The 5715-nt window shown below is 41.0% G+C and overlaps 1 non-coding gene across 1 annotated transcript; it reads left to right on the top strand.

Annotated features, from left to right (window-relative positions):
• Nucleotides 1–5280: 5280 nt before the first annotated feature.
• LOC112746011 (small nucleolar RNA R71) lies at nucleotides 5281–5388 on the top strand. The gene has a single exon (XR_003173912.1). It is a non-coding gene; the product is annotated as a small nucleolar RNA R71 (small nucleolar RNA).
• Nucleotides 5389–5715: the final 327 nt, after the last annotated feature.

The raw sequence follows: 5715 nt of genomic DNA, 5'->3' as shown, positions 1-5715 counted from the left end.
GTTGAGCGCCCGTTTGCGTCGTCTAATCTCGAATAAAGTATGGACTATTATATATTTCTGGAAAGCCTTGGATGTCTAGTTTCCAACGCCGTTGGGAGCGCGCCATTTGAAGTTCTGTAGCTCCAGAAAATCCAATTCGAGTACAGAGAGGTCAGAATCCAACAGCATCAGTAATCCTTTGTCAGCCTTTTATCAGAGTTTTGCTCAGGTCCCTTAATTTCAGTCAGAAATTATCTGAAATCACAGAAAAACACACAAACTCATAGTAAAGTCCAGAAATGTGAATTTAGCATAAAAACTAATAAAAGCATCCCTAAAAGTAACTAGATCCTCCTAAAAACTTACTAAAAACAATGCCAAAAAGCGTATAAATTATCCGCTCATCACAACACCAAACTTAAATTGTTGCTTGTCCCCAAGCAACTGAAAATTAAATAGGATAAAAAGAAGAGAATATACTATAAATTCCAAAATATCAATGAATATTAATTCTAATTAGATGAGCTTGACTTGTAGCTTTTTGCCTCTGAACAGTTTTGGCATCTCACTTTATCCTTTGATGTTCAGAATGATTGGCACCTATAGGAACTTAGAATTTCAGATAGTGTTATTGATTCTCTTAGTTAAGTATGTTGATTCTTGAACACAGCTACTTTTGAGTCTTGGCCGTGGCCCAAAGCACTCTGTTTTCCAGTATTACCACCGGATACATACATGCCACAGACACATAACTGGGTGAACCTTTTCAGATTGTGACTCAGCTTTGCTAGAGTCCCCAATTAGAGGTGTCCAGGGTTCTTAAGCAACTTTTTTTGCTTTGGATCACGACTTTAACCGCTCAGTCTCAAGCTTTTCACTTGACACCTTCACGCCATAAGCACATGGTTAGGGACAGCTTGGTTTAGCCGCTTAGGCCAGGATTTTATTCCTTTAGGCCCTCCTATCCACTGATGCTCAAAGCCTTGGATCCTTTTTATTACCCTTGCCTTTTGGTTTTAAGGGCTATTGGCTTTTTCTGCTTGCTTTTTCTTTTTCTTTCTATTTTTTTTCTCTTTTTTTTTTCGCAAGCTTATGCTTTTTCACTGCTTTTTCTTGCTTCAAGAATCTAATTTATGATTTTTCAGATTGTCAATAACATTTCTCTTTGTTCATCATTCTTTCAAGAGCCAACAATTTTAACATTCATAAACAACAAGATCAAAAATATGCACTGTTCAAGCATTCATTCAGAAAACAGAAAGTATTGTTACCACATTAATATAATTAAACTAAATTCAAGGATAAATTCGAAACTCATGTACTTCTTGTTCTTTTCAATTAAAAACATTTTTCATTTAAGAGAGGTGAAGGATTCATGGAATTACTCATAGCTTTAAGACATAGTTACTAAATACTAATGATCATGTAATGAAGACACAACCATAGAATAACATTCAACATAAAAAAAACGAAAAACAGAAAATTTAAGAACAAGGAATGAGTCCACCTTAGTGATGGTGGCGTTTTCTTCTTGAATAACCAATGATGTCCTTGAGCTCTTCTATGTCTCTTCCTTGTTTTTGTTGCTCCTCCCTCATTGCTCTTTGATCTTCTCTAATTTCATGGAGAATGATGGAGTGCTCTTGATGTTCCACCCTTAATTGATTCATGTTGTGACTCAAATCTTCAAGAGAAGTGTTGAGTTGTTCCCAATAGTTGTTGGGAGGAAAGTGCATCCCTTGAGGCATCTCCGGGATTTCTTGGTGATGAGCTTCCTCATGCGTCTCTTGGGCTCCATGAGTGGGCTCTCTTGTTTGCTCCATCCTTTTCTTAGTGATGGGCTTCTCCTCCTCAATGGGGATGTCTCCTTCTATGAAAGCTCCAGCTGAGTAACATAGATGGCAAATAAGATGAGGAAAAGCTAGCCTTGCCAAGGTAGAGGGCTTTTCGGCTATTTTGTAGAATTCAAGGGAGATAACTTCTACTTCCTCTCCAATCATGATGCTATGAATCATGATGGCTCGATCCACAGTAACTTCAGATCAGTTGCTAGTGGGGATGATGGAGCGTTGGATGAACTCCAACCATCCTCTAGCTACAGGCTTGAGGTCCAGTCTTCTTAATTGAATCGGTTTGCCTTTGGAGTCTCTTTTCCATTGAGCTCCTTCTATACATATGTCCATAAGGACTTGGTCCAACCTTTGATTAAAATTGACCCTTCTAGTGTAGGGGCGTGCATCTCCTTGCATCATGGGCAAGTTGAACGCCAACCTCACATTCTTCGGACTAAAGTCTAAGTATTTCTCCCGAACCATTGTAAGATAATTCTTTGGGTTCAGGTTCTTACTTTGATCATGGTTCCTAGTGATCCATGCATTGGCATAGAATTCTTGAACCATTAGGATTCCAACTTGTTGGATGGGTTTTGTTAGAACTTCCCAACCTCTTCTTTGGATTTCATGTTGGATCTCCGGATACTCATTTTTCTTGAGTTTGAAAGGGACCTCGGGGATCACCTTCTTCTTGGCCACAATATCATAGAAGTGGTCTTGATGGGCTTTGGAGATGAATCTTTCCATCTCCCATGATTCAGAGGTGGAATCTTTTGTCTTCCTTTTCCCTTTTCTAGAGGTTTCTCCGGTCTTAGGTGCCATCAATGGTAATGGAAAAACAAAAAGCTATGCTTTTACCACACCAAACTTAGAATATTGCTCGCCCTCGAGCAAGAGAAGAAAGAAAAGATGAAGAAGAAGAAGATATGGAGGAAAGGGAGAGAGGGTTGTGTTTCGGCCAAGGAGGAGAGGAGAGGGTTGTGTTGTGTGAAAATGAAGAAGAATGGAGGGGTTTATATAGTGAGGGAGAGGGGTTAAGGTTCGGCCATGTTGGGTGGGTTTGGGTGGGAAAGAGTTTTTGAATTTTGAAGGTAGGTGGGGTTTATGGGGAAGGGTGGATGGATGTGAGTGGTGAAAAGGTGATGGGGAAGAGAGATTGAGGTGATTGGTGAAGGATTTTTGGGGAAGAGTGTTTATGGGATTCTCTGAAAAGGGGAGAAGGTGAGTTGAGGTAGGTGGGGATCCTGTGGGGTCTACAGATCCTGAGGTGTCAAGGATTTACATCCCTGCACCAATTAGGCATGTAAAACGCCTTTGCATACAATTCTGGCGTTTAAACGCCGAAGTGATGCTTGTTCTGGCGTTCAACGCCCATGTGCAGCATGTTTCTGGCGTTGAACGCCAGTTCCATGCTTATTTCTGGCGTTCAGTGCTAGCTCTTCTCAGGGTGTCTTCCTGGCGTTTGAACGCCTGGATGTTGCTTGTTTCTGGCGTTCAACGCCAGATCCATGCTCTGTTCTGGTGTTGAACGCCAGCCAGATGCTCCTTACTGGCGTTTAAACGCCAGTAAGTCCTTCCTCCAGGGTGTGATTTTTTTCTGCTGTTTTTGATTCTGTTTTTAATTTTAGTATTTTTTTCGTGACTCCACATGATCATGAACCTAATAAACCATAAAAGAACAATAAAAGAAAAATAAAATTAGATAAATAAAAATTGGGTTGCCTCCTAACAAGCGCTTCTTTAATGTCAATAGCTTGACAGTGAGCTCTCACGGAGCCACACAGGTGATCAGGTCAATGTTGTAGACTCCCAACACCAAACTTATAGTTTGGATGTGGGGATTCAACACCAAACTTAGAGTTTGGCTGAGGCCTCCCAACACCAAACTTAGAGTTTGATTGTGGGGGCTTTGTTTGACTCTGTACTGAGAGAAGCTTTTCATGCTTCCTCTCCATTGTTACAGAAGGATAGCCTTGGGCCTTAAACACAAGGTAGTCCCCATTTAATTGAAGGACTAATTCTCCTCTGTTAACATCTATCACAGCTCCTGCTGTGGCTAGGAAAGGTCTTCCAAGGATGATGCATTCATCCTCCTCCTTCCTAGTATCTAAGATTATGAAATCAGCAGGGATGTAAAGGCCTTCAACCTTTACTAACACGTCCTTTACTAATCCATAAGCTTGTCTTACTGAATTGTCTGCCAATTGTAATGAGAATGTGGCAGGCTGTACCTCAATGATCCCCAGCTTCTCCATTACGGAGAGTGGCATAAGATCTATACCTGACCCTAGGTCACACAGAGCTTTCTCAAAGGTCATGGTGCCTATGGTACAGGGTATTAAGAATTTACAGGATCTTGTCTCTTTTGAGGTAAAGTTTGCTGAACCCATGTATCTAGTTCACTAATGAGCAAGGGAAGTTCACCTTCCCAAGTCTCATTACCAAACAACTTGGCATTCAGCTTCATGAAAGCTCCTAGATACTGAGCAACTTGCTCTCCAGTTACATCTTCATCCTCTTCAGAGGAAGAATAGTCTTTAGAGCTCATGAATGGCAGAAGGAGGTTTAGTGGAATCTCTATGGTCTCTATATGGGTCTCAGATTCCTTTGGGTCCTTAATAGGAAACTCCTTCTTGCTTGAGAGACGTTCCATGAGGTCATCCTCATTGGGATTCACGTCCTCTTCTTCCTCTCTAGGTTCGGCCATGTTGACTATGTCAATGGCCTTGCACTCTCTTTTTGGATTCTCTTCAGTATTGCTTGGGAGAGTACTAGGAGGGGTTTCAGTGATTTTCTTACTCAGCTGGCCCACTTGTGCCTCCAAATTCCTTATGGAGGATCTTGTTTCACTCATGAAACTTAAAGTGGCCTTGGACAGATCAGAGACCAAGTTTGCTAAATTAGAGGTATTTTGTTCAGAATTCTCTGTCTGTTGCTGAGAAGATGATAGAAAAGGCTTGCTATTGCTGAGCCTGTTTCTTCCACCATTATTAAAGCCTTGTTGAGGCTTTTGTTGATCCTTCCATGAGAAATTCGGATGATTTCTCCATGATGAATTATAGGTGTTTCCATAAGGTTCACCCATATAATTTACCTCTGCTATTGCAGGGTTATCAGGATCATAAGCTTCTTCTTCAGAAGATGCCTCTTTAGTACTGTTGGATGTGTTTTGCCATCCATTCTGACTTTGAGAAATCATGTTGACTTGTTGAGTCAACATTTTGTTCTGAGCCAATATGGCATTCAGAGCATCAATTTCAAGAACTCCCTTCCTCTGAGGCGTCTCATTATTCACGGAATTCCTCTCAGAAGTATACATGAATTGATTATTAGCAACCATGTCAATAAGTTCTTGAGCATCTGTAGGCGTTTTCTTTAGGTGAATGGATCCACCTGCAAAATGGTCCAGTGACATCTTGGAGAACTCAAACAGACTATAATAGAATATATCCAGAATGGTCCATTCTGAAAGCATGTCAGGAGGACACCTTTTGGTCATCTGATTGTATCTTTCCCAAGCTTCATAGAGGGATTCACCATCTTTTTGCTTGAAGGTCTGAACATCCACTCTAAGCTTGCTCAGCTTTTGAGGAGGAAAGAACTTAGCCAAGAAGGCCGTGACCAGCTTATCCCAGGAGTCCAGGCTATCCTTAGGTTGTGAGTCCAACCATGTTCTAGCTCTGTCTCTTACAGCAAAAGGGAAAAGCATGAGCCTGTAGACTTCAGGATCTACTCCATTAGTCTTAACAGTCTCATAGATCTGTAAGAACTCAGTTAAAAACTAATAGGGATCTTCTAATGGAAGTCCATAGAATTTGCAGTTCTGTTGCATTAGAGCAACTAATTCAGGTTTCAGCTCAAAATTGTTTGCTCCAATGGTAGGGATTGAGATGCTTCTTCCATC

This window comes from Arachis hypogaea, chromosome 14, assembly GCF_003086295.3.
Source record: "Arachis hypogaea cultivar Tifrunner chromosome 14, arahy.Tifrunner.gnm2.J5K5, whole genome shotgun sequence".
Classification (NCBI taxonomy): Eukaryota; Viridiplantae; Streptophyta; class Magnoliopsida; order Fabales; family Fabaceae; genus Arachis; species Arachis hypogaea.
This window is presented reverse-complemented; position numbering and strand designations above follow the sequence as displayed.